At 46.4% G+C, this 16,585-nt stretch overlaps 2 long non-coding RNA genes across 2 annotated transcripts; both read right to left on the reverse strand.

The window, feature by feature from the left end:
- Positions 1-4,324: 4,324 nt before the first annotated feature.
- LOC143651593 (uncharacterized) lies at positions 4,325-16,110 on the reverse strand. The gene is made up of 3 exons (XR_013160058.1): positions 15,889-16,110; positions 13,269-13,492; positions 4,325-4,735 (listed from the first exon to the last, which is right to left on the reverse strand). It is a non-coding gene; the product is annotated as an uncharacterized LOC143651593 (long non-coding RNA).
- On the reverse strand, positions 5,243-8,048 carry LOC143651594 (uncharacterized). Its single transcript, XR_013160059.1, has 3 exons — positions 7,603-8,048; positions 5,819-5,975; positions 5,243-5,540 (listed from the first exon to the last, which is right to left on the reverse strand). It is a non-coding gene; the product is annotated as an uncharacterized LOC143651594 (long non-coding RNA).
- Positions 16,111-16,585: the final 475 nt, after the last annotated feature.

Here is a 16,585-nt window from a genome sequence, read left to right on the forward strand (position 1 = left end):
TATTGGCGCCTTCATCTATTTAATCCATCAGCTAATAGTTGCTGAATGACTACGTCTGACAATTGTTTGACACATGGTGCACAAAGGGGCATGAGACAGACTTGATTCGTGTCTTTGAGGGGTATTAATTCTCAGGGAGAGGGTGTGTGTCAATGAATAACAGTTTAAAAATTCACAAGTTGTGAAAAGTTCTATTAAAAAAAATAAGGCAAGAACACACATTTTAAAGGCTAATGGGGGAGGTGACTTTTAAGTGAAGTCCTAGGGGTTAAGAAGGGGACAGCCATGTGAGGAATGACAGGGAACAGACTGGGAAGCAGGAAGAATCTTGGCATATTCCAGGAAACCAGAATAGGCTATTAGAGTAATTAATTCTAGCTGCTATAACAAACAACCCCAAATCTCACTGATTTAAAATAAACAGTAAAAGTTTATTTCCATTTCCTGTCAGAGACAACCAGGCGTTCCGTGGGTGGTCTCCCACTCAGTTCTTCAAGACCCACGTCCCTTCCCATTTGTCACCCTGCTGTCTTTTAGGGTCTCTCTTTCTTGTCTTTTCTTCCACTGTGTCCTCTGCAACCAGCCAAGAGCAAAGAGAGGAAAGCTTCTGGGACATTTGGAGGCCAAGCCTGCAAGTGGCATTACTTCCACTCAAATTTCATTGACTAGAGCTCAAATATATGGTCCTAATTACTGCCAAGAGGCTGGCAAATGGAGTTTGGCTGTGTGTAAAAGAAGGAAATAAAATAGGTTAGGAAAACATGTAGCATTTTTTTTTTCTGCCTCACAAAATGAGATGAGCATTAGTTGGCCAGTATGCATAGGGAGGGCCTTGTAAACCAGCGAAAGAAGCAGAGGTTTCATTCCAAGACAATCAGAATCCAGAGCATCCTTGACATCACGAGTGGAATAGTGTTCCCCCAAGAGTCATGTCTACACAGAACCTCAGAATGTGACCTTACTTGGGAATAGGATCTTTCAGATGTGATTAAGATGAAATCATCTTGGGTTTAGGGTGGGCCTAAATCCAATGACTGGTGACCTTATAAGAGAAGGAGTCACAGAGAGACACAGAGAAAATGGAAGGTCATGTGAAGATGGAGGTGGGCAAGAGACTCGAGTAATGCAGGCGTAAGTTAAAGAACTCAGGAGCCCCTAGAAGCTGGAAAAAGTGAGAAAGATCCTCCCCCCCCCAGAGACTTTGGCAAGAACAGAGCCCTGCTGATAACCTGATTGCTGAATTCTGGCCTCCAGAGCTGTGAGAAAATAAAATCCTGTTGTTTTAAGCCACCAAGTTTGTGGTTATTTGTTATGGCAGTCCTAGAAAACTAATCCTCCTTATAAACTAATTTGAATTTTATTCTATGAGAATGAGGAGATAACCAAAATTAATGAGGTGATTTGATTTACATCTTAAGAAGATCCCTCCAGCTACTATGAGGAGGACAGGTCTGTGAGGGGCAACAGTGAAAGCAGAGAGACCAGTTAGAAGGATTCTGCAATAGCCCAGGCTAGAGGTGGCAGTTACTTGGACTGTGGTAATGACAAGGGGGTGGGGAGAAGGGGACAAATTCAAGAGATTTCAGTCTCATTGGAGTTGGCTTTTCAGTCTCGCTGGATAGCCCACATGCAGGTCCCTCTGACTGGTTGGGGCATCAAGCAAGGCCCCAAAAGATTAAACACCAAAGCCCTGGACAGAAGACAGCTGGCTCTGCAGAGTGGATTAATTCCAGAAATTACCACTGAGTAGTGGGACTGGAAGCTGAGGATTTGTTTCCTTGTTAGGACCTTTAGTCTCTGGTCCAAAGTAACAGCAGACCCTTTCCAAGCCCTACCTTCACTGGAGTGAGGAGATCAACATCCAGCCAAACTGCTTCCCACTGGCTCCGATGTAGGGCAACTGGACACAAGTGGACAGTTTGCACAGAGCAAAACCACTCACAGAACACAGAATCCAAGTTATGCCATTTGATACTCCCAACAAGACTGGGAGATTGGAGTTACTGCTGCTCCCATTTTATAGACAAAGAAACAGATCCAGGGTGATCAGTGAACTATTCTACTGGCACAATTTGTCTAGACTAGCCTTTATGCCAAAGGTGGGTGAGAAGATGTCTGGGCACCAGCCTCCCCAGACTGGTATACCAGTTGTCCCATTGAGCAATTCCTTTGGGTTGGGTACTAGTTTACAAACCTGACTGATCTTTGGAATTACCTGGAAGCCTTTAAATCCACATGGTCTGAGCTAACCCAGATCTAGTGAAAGAGATCTCTGAGTGGGCGGGAACATGGCATCTGTATTTGTTAAAACCTCCCAAGCTTGGAAAACTCTGCACACAGTGGCATGGTGCTCAGATATGAATACTTGCATAATTGCCAATATATGTATAGATGAGTAGAGCAGGGTTCAGGAAAGCACTGTTATTATATAATAAATTAGCAACAGAGCCAGGGAATAGGGTCTCCTGTCTTTCTTGTCTTTTCTTCCACAGAACAGTTCTGATGCTCTCCAAGAGGTTATGGGAAATCCATCATTATTGGCAATCTGAAAATGTCAGAGCTGGGCAGGAGAGGAAAGGTTATCTTTCTAACCCTGTGGGTCCCAGTTGCCAGATGGCACCTGAGGTGCTTGTTACAACTCGGATTCTTTTGGGGGAGATGATCTTGAAATCTACATTTTTAAAAGTACCCCTGGTCATTCTCCTAGCAACCACATTCAGAAACTGTCATTCCAGCCATTTTCATTGGCCCAGAAAGAAGTGATTTGCCTGAGAGCACCTAGGCTGGGAACCACCACCCTTCTCTCACCAGAAAGCCCAGCTATGTCCTGGGGCAGGGGCAGGGGCAGGGGCGGTGTGGTCAACCAACAATAGCAAGATGGACCATTATGTTTAAAGAGCTGCCTCAGCCAGACATCTAATTAGCTGATTGTAGCACGGTTTACTTCCCTTGGTTATTAATGCCTCTTCCCCCTTCTCTTCCGGGTGTGGGTCCTTGCTGATCCTAAGTGATCAATTACTCCGAGGAATAAATTATGCACAAAGCCTGCTGCCTATTAGGCAATCGGTGGGACGCTGGCCGAGGGGCTGGCAGGCAGGACAGCCTGTCTGGAGTAAAGGCCAGCAGAAAGGACAGCGTGGCGTCTTGAGGGTGGAAGAGTCCCTGAGCAGTTAGTCCCAACTCTCTAAGCACTGGTTAAAAATATCTGGGCCCCCAGAGACTGGATTTTCAGGCCAAGTGAGAACAACTTAAGGAAGAACTGCTGCTCATGCTACATTCCCCAGGCCAGCCGCCACCACTCCCTCCCCACTCCCCAACCCCCCTCCCATCCTGGTACAGGCCCATCTCTGTCTCTAAATCAGCTCCAACTGCAGCCTGACTCTCAGACACTGATGTACTATCCGTCTCCCAGGGATTCCGTCAAAATGAAGGTCCTGATTCAGGAGGCCTGGGGGTGGGGGAGGGGGGTTGGGCCCGAGGCTCTGCATTTTTAACGAGCTCCCAGGTGACGCCAATGCTGCTAGTTTAAAACTCAAAGGGCCTAAATGTCAGCGTGGGTAGAGTCAGGCCGTGGGGGCAGGTTCTTTTCTGGTCCAGTGGTTCTGTGTGTGCTGTTTCCTTGGCCCGAAATGCCCTTCCTCTCTCCTGCTTGGAAAGCTTGTGCTCGTCAGTCAAGTCCTGGCTTGGACAAGGTCCACTCTCTGAAATCTTCGCTGACCTCCCCTCCACCCAGGTAGACTCAGGAAAGATGACACTTCCACTGTGCCCAGTTCACCTCCATCTCCATTATGACAATACTCTTGATCTTTTGTAAAAATTTCCTACTCTATGGGCTGGAAGCTCACTAAAGATTGTGCAATGGGTCTTTCACCTCTTCATCTCCTATAGCTCCTTTATCCACCAGGTATTATGGGGCCTGAGAACTTTCCAGAGGTCCTTGAAATAGTTTGAGACCTGGAAACAAAATGATTGGATCCAAAATATGAGAGGAGAAATGTGCAAATGAAATTAATAACATTTTAATGAAATGTCTGCAAAACAAAATATTACATCAACCTCATTATTGGCTTCATTTAGCACGAATAAAAATTCCATTATACTTGAAACTGATGTGCAGGTTAGATTTTCTCACTTTGCGAGAATTCCTCAGTACCCCTGGTGATTGCTGAAAATCAAAGCCAACCACACATCAAATGAACTACTTGTAGCCAAATAATTTCAAAAGCAAAAGTTATAAAAAATAATTCTATTAAATTTTTTAACAGAAAAAAATTATATTTAATATGGAATATGGGTACATTTTAATATATTCGATATGCGTGAAGTGGAGCTCCAAAGCAAGGAAGTATGTGTAGGTCATGGAAGGTCTGGAAACAATCTTGGTGTCTGGCATAGGGGAAGCACGCAATAAATAGCCTTCTCCTGAATGAATGGGTGAAAAAAATGACAATCCAAAGTGATTCTGAAAAGAGGAAAGGTGGGAGGAAGGGAAGCAAAATAAACAGGAGAAAGATACAAAATGCACGCTGAAAGTTCTAAGATGACAACAGAGCCAGTCACTTGATAGCTAAAAAAAAAAAAAAGTCCACCCCTTCCCAGGCCGCTGAAAGAGACGGGCGCCATCGCCCCCTGCTGGCTGGAGGCGTCCGGTGTTGTCCACACACGCGGGCGGCGATTATCCATCTGTCATTGTTGCTTCTCCAACACTAAGCACTTCAAAGCCCCCTGGAATTGCCTGAAAGAGAGAAATCACTGGTCTCTGAGGATCGGGACAGCCTGTCCTCCGGGAAGAAGGTTAGAGGTGCACTTTATCGCTGACTCTGCGTCAGACAGCCTGAAATGGAGCCAAACCCATCTTGAACCTATTTCTACCTTCCTCCTAAGCCACCTCTGGGTTAACACTTTCCATATGTTTCTTTCTCTGATGGAAAACAGGCTGTACTTTCATTTCAAAGGACTTCACTGAAAAGGCTAGAGGACCGGACTTTGTTCTAAGACAAGTAGGATTTGGAGAGTTATTTTAAGGAAGCAATCAGAGATAAACAGAAAGATTTATAGACAAGATGTTCACTGCAGCATTATTTATAATAGCGAGAAATTGGAAACAGCCTAAATTTCCAGCAAGGGTTGGTTAAATAAATTATGGGCTACCCCCCCACACAAAAAACAACACAGCCATTAAAAGTCATGTTTTTGAAGACTGTTTTTTTTGCAGAAATGGCCAACCTCTATTGAGCCCTTACTAGCTGTTTGCCTGTATCGTCAGTGCTTTACCTGAATCAGGCTCTCAGCAACCCGCTGATGAAAGTGCTATTTTTATCATCCCCATTTTACACACAAGGAAACTGAGGCACAGAGAAGCCAAGGTTACACAGCTAAAGCTGTGCTAGAGCTGGCCTTGGCGAGGTCACCCGGTTACATGTTGCATCTTTCTCATGCAGATTCGCAGAAGGGGCCGTGAGAGTAGAGGAGGGAGAGGGGAATTCCTTCCAGAGTGGACTGCGAAGCCACGGCAGCGGACGTTGGATCTGAGTTGCGCCCTGAGGAATGAGGACAGCTTGGCCAGACAGCTCTCACAAGGAGCATTTATAGGGGAGGAAAGAGTCCAAGTGAAACCCCAGAGATGGGAACATGCCGGGGGTGTTTGGAAAACACTGGGGAGGTAAAGGTGGCTGGTACCAAGCATGCACTACAGTTGCCCACTGAAAACCAACGAATAAGCCACCCAAGGTCTGCAGTATGAACGAGCAGGGGCAGTGAAGGATAAAACCATTAACTTCCCTGAGCCCGCCCAGACATCATGCTGTGCAGCGCTTACCCCAGGCATCTCATGAAATCCGAGGACCACAAGCTCCCTTGAGGTAGGTTACATCATTATCATCATTTCCATTTCACAGGTAGAGGAAACTGAGACTCGGGGATATTAAGTAATTTGCCTGAGATCGCTGCTGCTAAGTCCCGGGGCTGGAGTTGATCTGGGTGGAGCAGAGACCAGAGCCTGAGCCTGCCTGCAGAACCACCTCGCTGCATCCTCTCCCGGGGGAGGTAGGTTGCTGCCTTCAGGAACAGGAGCCAACTTTCACCCCCAGCGGCCCATGCTATTTTCTGTTCCATCAGCTACAGCTGGCCTCCTTTGCTATTCAGGGAAACTGTTCTGTATGAAAATGATTGCAGAGCCTCCTGGGTTTATGAGAACCTCCAGGAAGCCCATCTTCTGGAGACACGTGAGAAGGAAAAGGGGAAAGAATCCTCCACGTTTGCTCCAGCTGGTGCTTTAAGAGACCTGGGGGGACTCACAAAGCCAAAGGATGCCACAGGATCACCGTGAGGAGAGGTCCTGGGCCCACTGCTTCCTCCCCAGAGTTGTCCCTTCCTCTGGGTTCCTGGGCTCTGAATCTGCTCCCCCAGGCCTGCGGCAAAGAGACCCAGCCTTCTGACACTTCTCCTCACAACCCCCAAGGGTGAGATCCTCTCAGACCCTTTCTTTTTCTGGCTTTACCCTCCACAATAGCAAACATGGGGAGTAAGGAGCACCCCGCATCTTTTTGAGTTTTGCTTTCCCAGGCTCTGATTCCTTTCCTGAAGAGGCACACAGAGTTCCCCGTGGCCTTCGCTCTCTACTGTACATCTTGAGAGCAGGCTCTCCCCAATGCCCTTTGACCCTAACCCCATTATGGGAAGGGTCTGTATAGGACAATCTTTGGGGCCAACCCAGTGCCAGCACCCTTCCCCTGTAAACCGCTCCCACCCCACTTGGGTGGGCCCTGGAGCCATGCTGTGTAGGAGACCATCTCCTTTCTTGGACACAGGGATGGTGGGTGCAGAGATAGGTCCTGCCCCGAGGCAGCCAATCTGCTGCCTGAGCTCAGCCAATCAGAGCTTCCCCCTGAGAGATGAGAGCTGGGACCCAGAGACTCCGCTCAGCCTCTCCTGGACAGAGGAGGTAAGAAGCAGGGGCCCGGGGTCTCTGGGAGTGCTCTCTGCTGGGAAGTGGAGAAAAGAGGCCCAACAAGGAAGAGAGGCAGCAGGAGAAGGAGGAAGAGCAGCAGGCATGGCTTTGCAGTGCCTTATCCTAGTTCCTCAGAGGCGGGGTTGAATTTTTCACCCTTGGGTGTTGGTAGACACCACCATATCCTTCCCATTAGCTCTGCATTTCACTTGAGCAAAAAGCTGTTCTTTGCAGCCAAGTGGACCCGAGCTAGAACTCCAGGGCCCGAGAACGTGATCCCTGCGAGAGGCTTCTCTCATGATCCTCAGGGCTGTCCTCTCTGAGCTAGTGAGGGCTGAGATGGGAAGAGTGCTCACCCCATCCCCAGAACCTCAGTGGCACTCGGGATTTTGGTCTCTGCTTTGCTGTGTGATGGGAAGGACCTCAGCCTTTGGTACCGGATCTAGGACTGCTGGAACCTTCCTCTTCTGGGTCCACGCATGGCCTCCATGCTAGTGGCAGAGCCTGACTAATCCTTTCTCTCCTGCTTCTGATGCTTAGATGGTTCCCCACAGGGTAGAGGGAGAAATATCAAATTCCCCAACACAGCATTCCAGGCCACTGTCCACCTTCCCCAGCCCCAGCTCGCCCCATTCCCACTTCAGATTTTGTACCTAGTTGGAGGGAATGGCTCTCGGTTCCCACCTCCATGCCTTCTCAGTTTCTGTTGCTTTACTTGGAACTCCCTTTGCTTCCTTCTTTGCTTTGCCACCTTCCATTTGCTTTTCAGGGAGGCTCCTTGGTCCACTTTCAGTGCTTCCAGGAAACTTCTTCGTGCCTCCCAGGCTGGCAAAGGGCTCCTCCTCTGTGTCCTGTGTCTCCATGCCTCACTTAGCCTGTCAAAACTCAGACCAGACTACATGGTAACTGGCTGCTTTCTTGTCTTTCTATTGCACTGTGAGCTCTGTGAGGGCCAAGATGACATCTTATTGTCTATACCTCTCCAGTGCCAAGTACAGTGTAAATTGGCTTCCATCCAACCAATCACCGCATCTTCTGGCTACCTTTGCAACACAGGACCTAGATTTCCAAAAGAAGGGGTGAGACACCTGTCCCTATTTTAGAGATGATGAGCCTGAGGCTCAGAAAGGTTAGTAGTGACCTGAGGTCACAGAGCTAGTAAGTGCAGGTCACAGAGCTAGTAAGTGCAGGGCCTAAGTTAGAAACCAAGACTGTCGTCCTCAAGCCCTGTGCTTTTCCTATTCTACCTTGGTCCTGGGTTGATGTTACCACCTTGATGTTTTAAACACAAACATTCCTTTGATGGCCACCAACTAACTGATGTATCCTTTTTCTGAGTTCCAACAAGACTTCCAATCTGCTCCCAGGGATGAAGACTTGGAATCAAGGCTCTCATCACTCGCATGTGTTCGTAGGATGAGTACTCTCACCCGTGCTTCACACCTCTGGGTGTTTGCACATGCTGTTCCTTCTGCCCAGATTCTGTTCCCTGTTCCTGATCATCCTTCAAGCTCTGCCTCGAGTGCCCCCTTCCATCTGAAGCTTTCCAGGACCCTCCCCTGCCCCAGGATTTCTGCTCACTACCTCCTTGCTCTGCATCCATTAGAGTCCTTGGCTACTGTACTGGACTCCTCTATTTATTATTATTCAGCTTGTAGCACCGAACTTGGCTTATAATAGGTGCTTAATTAAGGCATGCTGGAAGAGTGCGGATGTAAGAAGGCAGAGGAAGAGAGGGATGATGTCTACCAAACGCTTCACATTGAGAAAGTCCATAAGCTCCCTGAGGGCAGGAACAAGACCTAACACTGATTCTTCCATAGAACCTAACAAAGGACGGCGGACATAGTAAGAAATCAGCAAGTGTTTTCTAATCAACACCCACAATTTTCTTCCATACTTGTGCTGATATTTACAAAGCACTATTGTAGATGTTGATCTTTTTTATTTTCATAATAATCACGAGGGTTCATAAAACGAAAAAAACAATTTTGCAAGAAGGAGCCTCTACAATCAGCCGCTAAACTCAAGTGTTAGCTGGCGGCAGCCTACCCTACATCGCACACTTGTGTCTGAGGTCACAGACGTGCTGCCCAGACATATCCCGTGTGTACTTTAATCATGTGCTGCTGTATCTGTTACAGGCACCTTTGTCCACTCATGCTTAAGGGTACATGGAGTCCTTGGCCAAGAAATGGTCCCTCTCTCCCAAGATCCGTGGCCCCAGTGAGATAGCTCAGTGGCCCTCCACCACCCTGTCATTCTGCCCTCAGATTCCCTACCCTCCCAGTCTTTTCAGCAAAGAAAGTTCCCATGCCTCCTGCATTCTTTGTACCCCTGGCTGCCCCAGGGCGCAATGCCAGCCTGTCTCAGATGTCGGCTGGCAGGCATAGCTAAGCACCACATCCCGTTTTGCGTTACTTCTTAATTAGACCTCCGTGACACTGCTCAGGCTATCGCCCCAGTTTATCCAGTTTCCATGAGCATATCCATGCTGCCAAACCACCCTGATCAGTAACACAGGGGTCCTTGGAGGACCTGCCAGAGAAGGACCTCTTTCAGAGAGGACCTGCCAGGGAAATGAAAATGGGGTCCCCAGGAGAACCTGCTTTTCCAGGCACAGTCCCAGGGCTAGGGGAGTGAGGCGGAGTACTGTGAGGGGTTGAGTCCAGAAGGGGCGCACACATCCCCCAGGGGCTGGTTCCCCAGGCCAAGGTTTCTTCCCTGCCTCTACTGAGCAAACAAACTAGCAAAACCCAGAGCATCCAGCCACTCCCAATGCCGCCTTCTTTCAATAGCTCCTCTTGGAACTTATTGACCTCAGAGTTACCCTTAGGCATACGGCAAAAGTATAACATGACTCAATGACTGCCACCCCCACCAGAAGCTCCCAGCCCCCCTACAACACAGAGGCTGGCTTTGTGTCAACCATCTCTTCTTTCAAGACAGAAACTAGAGAAGTCCAGTAGCAGGCTGGGAGGGACTAGTGAGTTGAGACCTGGGTCTGAGGACTGGTTTGGTGTGTTTCTTCGGACGTCACCCATCCCTTTGGATTTCAAGTGCTTCCTCTTACAGGGAGGCTGATGGCTTATATGGAACATCCATTTCCTCTTTTCTTTCTGTCCCCGCCATAACTGGAGACCACAGTTCCAGGGTCAGGGAAAAGACTTAGGACACAGTGAAGGTACCTCCCTTTCTGCAATAATGACAAAATAACAACAAAATAACAATATTTCTGTTTAGTGAGAGCTCACTATATGCCAGGCATGGTTCTAGGCATTTTTACGATGTCTAATCCCATATAATCTTCACAGCAACACTAGGAGGTTGATATTGTTATTGTTCCCATTTTAAAGATGGAAAATGAAACTCAGAAAAGTTCTGTATTTTTTCCATGGGAAGAGATAGTAGCAAGATGCGAACCTGAGCAATTTGTCTCTGTAATAAAGACATTTTAGAACTCTGTTCCTTCCCGCATGAGTCTGATGAGATCAGATTTCCCTTTTCCTTAGAATATTTATAAAGTTTGAGTATATACTTGGTAAAGCAAAAAAAAAAAAAAAACAAACTTTTTTTTAAATTTAAAGTTAGAGATTTTACAGGCTGCATTCTATCACTATAATCCAAACACTTTAAATAAAAGAATAATAATATGACTGAAGATATTCTTAACTACTTAGAAATTAATAAATATACTTCAGATAACCCATGGATCTAAGAAAATATTAAAGCTGAAATTAAAAACCATCAAGAAACAGATGAAAATGGAAACATTTTATTTCAAAACCTATGGGATCCTGAAAAAAGCTCAGCTCAGAGGAAAATGTTTAACCTGAAATGCCTTCTCAATGAAAGAAGACAGACTAAAAATAAAGGAAATGAATATACAGCATCAGACGTTAGAAAAGCAAGAAAGCAAAAATAAAAAGTACGAAATAAGAATTAATAAATAGCTGAAACTGATATGACAGAAAATAAGAGAAAGGAAAAGTGAATACGTAAGTGGATTCTTTGAAACCGGAAGTGACTAAGGAGGTCTGATGGTTTTGCAGGAGGTGGGAGTGGGGCGAGTGGGTAACAAAGGTGTCAGGTTCTATGAGTGACCGGTGTCACTGCCAGTTGACACCGGTCAGTAATGGTTCCACTGACCCCTGGGCTAGTGCTGTCCTTTCACCAAGTATATGGCCTCTGAGTTGTCAGCCCTGGAGACCTCATTGCAGAGTCTGGCAATTTGGCTGCCCAACCAAGAGTCCTTGGACTGGAGTCTTTAGAATTTCCTCACAGAAATAAAGCTTCTCCGTCTGGACTTATTAGACAAACGAGTCATTTTTGTCTTTTTCAGCAATGAAAGCTGCTGTGGTTTTGTTTTCTCCCTGTTGCCAGGAGTCAAGAGGAAGTTTGTGGTTAGACATCTTCGGGCGGAGAAATACACAAACACAGCAGCTACTAATGAGCTCCTCGGATTCAGCTCTCCCAGCCTGAGAGAAAGGGGCTAATGAAACTGAACGAATGGAAAAGAGACAAAGACAGACAGACCGCTGAACCTTTATCCGCTTGGCCTTCCAAACCTGTCGCAGCATCCATTCTTCTTCTTGTCCTTAGTTTGCCTCTGTTTCCCCATTCTGACAGTCAGATGCTGTGGATCTATTTTTTCTTCAAAAGATGAGGCATCCCAACTTGCTTTCACTCAAATCTAGAGACCAGGTTTTAAAGATCCCTGCCAACTCAGTGCCCTGTCTTAGTAACGGAGCTGTGGCAGACACACACAGCTGCCACCAAATACCCATCCCAGCCCCTTCTTCTCATTCAAAACCGAGGATCGTTGAAGGTGCCAGTATTCCCAGACAAAAATGTGCTTCTCCAGCCTTTCTGGTATTGAGGGGATGGCCATTTAATGAGGGTTCTGACCAGTGAGCTATAAGCGGAGGATTCCCAAGAAAACTTTTGCATTACTAATATAGGTGCCACCTCTCCTTTTTCTCTCTTCTTCCTTCTGCCTGGAACTTGAACATGAGTCCTGGAGGTACAGCACCCATCTTGGGTGCCATGTGTGAGGATGAAGTTAGAGTAGAAAATAGAAAGAGGCTGGGTCTCCAACACATTTTTATATCCCTGTCTGCCCTGGATTACTATTGCCTGGATTTTTCATGTCATGGCAGAAATAAAGCCTCATTTGTTAAAAAAAAAAAAAAACCCTGGGACTGGCTAGTCTGTTACTTGCAGCTGAATGCATTCCTAATTGAAGCAAGAACCTTAGCTTTTGGGGGTTTTCCAAACACTTTCACAAACCGTCCTTTTATTGGGTCCTCACAGAAATCCTTCAAGACCAAATCAATGTCTTTCCTCCCACTTCCAGGTAAGGAAACAGAAGTTTCACAGAAGCAAAGTGGATCCAATGAAGAATGAAGGCCTGAACTCCAGAGCCCTAGTCCATTACTTTTCCCAAGAAAATTATTTCCTTAGGACATTCAGAACTATCCTCTCCATGTAGAATCTCCCCCCCACACACACACTCTTATACCCAGAAATTAGAAATTCTTCAGGACCCAAGGAGCATAAGAACTAATCCCAGTCCTAGCTTCTAATACCAAGAGAAGATACGCTCTTTGATTTTAAAATACAGCACTTTGAAGCAAAGGATCTGCGTTCAACTTTTGGATCTGCCTCTTACTTGCTGTGAGAAATAAACTTGGGAAAATCCCTGAAAACCTCCCTAGCTATCTATAAAATGGGAATGGCAGTTCTTCTCCCCTTACAGGAGCTGTTCAAGGCTGATAATAAGCGCATAATCTCTGAGCACTCAGGATGTCAAGGAGAACCCTTTGTGCATGATAAAGCACTGGCTGTCGCTGTTATGGGGCTGTTATCACGATGACTTTGATCTGTCTCAAGGCTGTGACTCCTCCCTGAGCTCAGCCCTCGTTGACGTATACCTTACAGCTATGTTTCACATGACTTCGTAACCACTCATCACCATTTGTCAACCTCATGAAAGCTGACAGCATTTATCTCATGAGAATATACCTTGAAGAGAGGATAATTTTAATATTACAATTTTTATTTGCTCATTAAGCCAGGCTATTTCATTTCATTAAATTCTTTCATTTCTTAGGGACCAAAATGTATCTCCGTCCATCTACTTAAAAAGAAAATTTATCAGGTTAAACAGTATGCTAGGAATTGTCAGGGCTAGAAATGATTTAAGAATCATCTGACCCATCTTTCCCCTCCCAGCCCAACCCCTTCTCATTCAAGACTGGACTCCCATCTTCACTCTGTGCCCTCTCCCCGCAGGGACATCTAGACCCCACTTGCTCACCTCTAGAGATAAGGAGTTCATTGCCTCCTGAGGCAGTCCATCTCATCTCGGAACATTCTCTGTTAGAGCATTCTTCCTCAAACAGACATTCCTTGGCAGACACAAGGATGTGTTCTTGGCAAACCTCTAATGCCGCGCACGTTTGACTGTGTAGGATGGTGACTGGCAGAGTTGGTGGGGGCTGAAGGAGCCCACGTGAGGTGTTACCAAACAGGATGTGCCATCTGTGTTGAAGGATGACAATGAGGGAAACTGTCAATCAGCTGCCCTGACACCTCTGGAAAGGGTGGCTCCAGGAGCAGCTTTCTCCTTCCTCATATTAAAGAACTCAAGTACAAAAGTGATACTGACATCAAGGCTATTTGTTGAGCTAGCCCAGCCTATGCTGCAATAACACCACCAAAATACCGATGGCTTAATATAATGAAAGTTTGTTTCTTGCTCATATGGGATGTGATGTGAGTTTGGGGGCCCTTCACCATTTGCCTGCCATCTGGAACTCAGGGCTGCCAAAGTCACTGCAGCAAGGGAAAAGAGAGAAGGAGGCAGTGTACCAGCTCTTAACTGCCTCAGTCCCAGTCCATTGGTAATGAGCTGCATGGCCCTAACCTAGCTGCAAAGGAAGCTGGGAAATGTAGTGAAACCCATGGACTTTGTGGTGAGCTCTGCCTCTCCCACATTCTGCTTTGTCCCAGTAGATCTCAGGGTAGCAGCTAAATCATGAGCTGCTGGAGGAACAAGAGTCAAATCTGCAAAGAAGAGCCTAGCACAAATAAACTGTGCAAAGTAATGGGAATCTTATGGGTGAAGAAGGGCCTCTGCTTGCTGCCATTCACTGGCAAGTGACTGTCTGACAACTATCCCACTGCCAGATAGCCCCTGTCACCATGACAACAATCTGTGGTGGAGTTTGTTATGCAACCCCTCCATCCTTGGGTGGCCAACATCTTCCATCCTTGATGTCCATGTGCTAAAGAATATCCAGTATTGGCAGCCTCCCCATCACCATGTTGCCACTACTCAAAATGTGGACCTTGCCTGCTCAGCTTTTCTTCACCCAGCTCTCCAAGGAGAGTTCTACCTTGGCCTTCCCAGTCCCTGGAGGATTGGGAAGTAGAGATCGTACTGGAGAGGGCAGTGCGTATTCTGGCTTCCTGACCAGTTCTTAAGCCCTCCTTTGTAGGGAGGAATTTGGGTCAAGAGTAAAGTGGAAAGAAAACTAAAGAAGAAATAAGAGGAGGAGGAGAAATGAGACGAAGATGAAAGAGGTGTTATACCTATCAATATAATAGAGATGGGGTCGGACAAAAGGGAGATAGCATGTCAGTTTGACTGCGTATCAGGAGAGTGTGTGGGGGGTGTTTTTTGTAGAATGAAAGATTCTGGGGTTTTGCAGTACCAGCTCGTGAGTGAGAAGTAAAATGGGGACCCTATCTGATTTAATTTCTTTGAGAAATATACACAAAGACTGAGGATCTCTTTTATTTTCCTTTGGTTACTGGATTTTGCTTTTGCATTTGATTTAATGTGGAGACCAGGTTACAAGGAATCCCCACGTTTATTCAGATTCCATTAATAAAAATGCAAAACTGGATAAGTAGCTTATTCTGAAAGCATGTAAGGCAGACACAGAGAAATCCAGAAGTGCCTATAATTACTCAGATATATATCAATAGGTTTTGGTGATAACAAAGGATGAGGAGCGCATCCTCCACTAGCTGCCCTCTCTGAGAGCTTGGCAGTTTGTCAGTGCCCCTTTCCCTGGGATTTCCAGGCCTGAACTTCCATTTCCTGGATGCTAACTATTGGGGATATCTTCCCTTACCCTGCTTGTTGTACCTCCACCTGTGGTGGCTACAGTGACATTAGCTGCGACATCCCACTATTGACTCATAGGAAACTTCCTGTCAACTGAAAACCCAATACCTTTTCACTTGTGCTGTTGATCCAGGCATCCCACATCCTGTGTGTGCCCAGTGGGTGTTCTGAAACCCCAGTGTAAGCAAGGTCTCTATTATCTTTCACCTTGATATGCATCAACTTTGGCCCACTGTTAATTTTGGCCCTGTGGAGACCTTTGGGGCCCTGCCTCTCCCTTTCCCTGTGTTTTTCATCCCTCCCACTTTCCCACACACCCCTCAGTAATAAGGCTGTTCAATGCCATGGATGCATCAGAGTTCCGCCCTTTGTTTTCAGACCCAAGAGGGCTCCAAATGTTATTACATCAATGGCCATGGGACCTTGGACAATTCACTTTCTGAGTTTTCACATCCCAGTCTATAAAGGAGTAAGGCAAACTATTGTACAGTCTGCTGAGAGGAGTAAATGAAAATAACTTATCTAAAATACGTGCTGTGGTTCTCGACACTTAGGAGATTCTCAATAAATGTTGATCCTCTCCCTTCATCTGTAATCTCAGTCTGTCTAGTCAATGATAAAAATGGTGCATAATATGTGGCCAAAGCCCGTGGCATTACCACTAGAGGCCCCCATCTAGACTGACGTAACTACATCCATCAGTCCCATTTGGGTGTCACCATTTAACCAGTTCCTAATAAATCGAATTCTACCAGAATCCAGCCCAATTTCTTCCTCTAGAGTCTACCATGAGACACCTTACCAAATGCTTTGCTCCTGTTCAAACAGTATCACATGTTTCTGATCTGCTTGCTTAGTAACCCCAAGAAGCATAGTGAGGTCAGGAATAGTCATCACAGTGTTTCAGCTGCTCTGATAGATGAGGGTGAAGGTGGGGGCAAGTTGTGCTAACTGCTGCCCCCTAAAGTTGTTGGATTGTTAGAATACCAGACTCCCAGAAAGAATCATGTATTTCCCAGGAGCGGGCCAGTGGTCACAAGGGGCAACAGGTGTGACTGTTTACATGCTGTTGCCTAGAAGCTGTCCCAGAGTTTCTAGTCTCATGGCTTCCATTGGTCAGTGGGGTGACCTTGGGCAAACTTCATGACTTCCAGACCTCAGTTTCAGCCTCATGGGCTCCCTTAGCCAAACTGCACTGATCAGCTCCTCACTGTGAACCATACCCTTTGATACCTTGACTCTTTCCCCAGTGAGTGACTTGACCCAGTTGGGTACATGTGCATTGCTTATAGGGCAGGAGGGATGTGGCTGTCCCAGAGAGTATCTTTGCCACATCAAAGATGTGGCAGCTCTTCCTAAGGCAGTGGTCATTTAAAGAATTGGGATATGTGAGTGTACACACACACAGAGATAATGTGGAAGAAAAGACAAATCAGGCATAAATTTTCTAAATAAAACCTGGACTACCCAAGACATTTCCTATCTTTCACTAGCTTTGT

Source organism: Tamandua tetradactyla, chromosome 12 (genome assembly GCF_023851605.1).
Source record: "Tamandua tetradactyla isolate mTamTet1 chromosome 12, mTamTet1.pri, whole genome shotgun sequence".
NCBI classification, from domain to species: domain Eukaryota; kingdom Metazoa; phylum Chordata; class Mammalia; order Pilosa; family Myrmecophagidae; genus Tamandua; species Tamandua tetradactyla.